Genomic DNA, 862 nt, shown 5'->3' with positions numbered 1-862 from the left:
TTGAATGTGAAGATCATTTTCACAATAGTTTACTAAAGATTTGTTTTCTGAAGATTCTTTGAAGATCACATCTTGTACAATATTTCTGAAGATCATTTTTGAATTTGTTCTACATTGTCAAAAGAGAAGATCACCGTGATTCTACATTCAAGGGGGAGAATGCTAGAAGATCTTTCTCAACAGTTGATCGTTTGAAGATTACAAGTTGAAGATTTCTTTTTGAAGAAGACRTATTGTGCATAATGTTTCAAAGTTCAAACAAGTACTCAAAGCGCAGAATTTTCTTTCAAGTCTGAATACAAAGGGGGAGAATGTTAGGACTGAGAAATCAGTATTAATTRTATTCGTCTTGAAAGTTTATAAATCGTCTATAATTGTAAAAGTCAGCGTGTTTGACTTTTCTTTAGAGGTTTGACTTTGACTTGTCTATAATTTGTTGACCATATAAATAGTGGTTAGTTCTTTGTAATTAGTAGTAGAAGAGCATAATTATAAGATTTCATACGTATTAAGAGAGTTGACTGAAATATAGAGTTTGACTTTCTCTCTCATTGTTCTTAAAGTTTATATTGTGTTCTTACAAGATTTACATCAAGATCTGCCATTGTTATGAAGTAATTGAAGATTGATCAGTGATTTTGGACACACAATCTAATTCCCGGAGCGGCGCCTATTGCTAAAGCTCCATATCGCTTAGCACCGGCCGAGATGCAAGAGCTATCAGGGCAACTTCAGGAACTTCTGGACAAAGGATTCATCCGGCCAAGCTCTTCACCTTGGGGAGCTCTAGTCCTGTTCGTTAAAAAGAAAGATGGGTCGTTTCGAATGTGCATAGATTATAGGGAGTTAAACAAGTTGACGA

This window comes from Cynara cardunculus, assembly GCF_001531365.2.
Source record: "Cynara cardunculus var. scolymus isolate 2C chromosome LG 8, CcrdV1, whole genome shotgun sequence".
Classification (NCBI taxonomy): domain Eukaryota; kingdom Viridiplantae; phylum Streptophyta; class Magnoliopsida; order Asterales; family Asteraceae; genus Cynara; species Cynara cardunculus.
The sequence above is the reverse complement of the archived record's forward strand: the minus strand, read 5'-3'. Positions refer to the sequence as shown.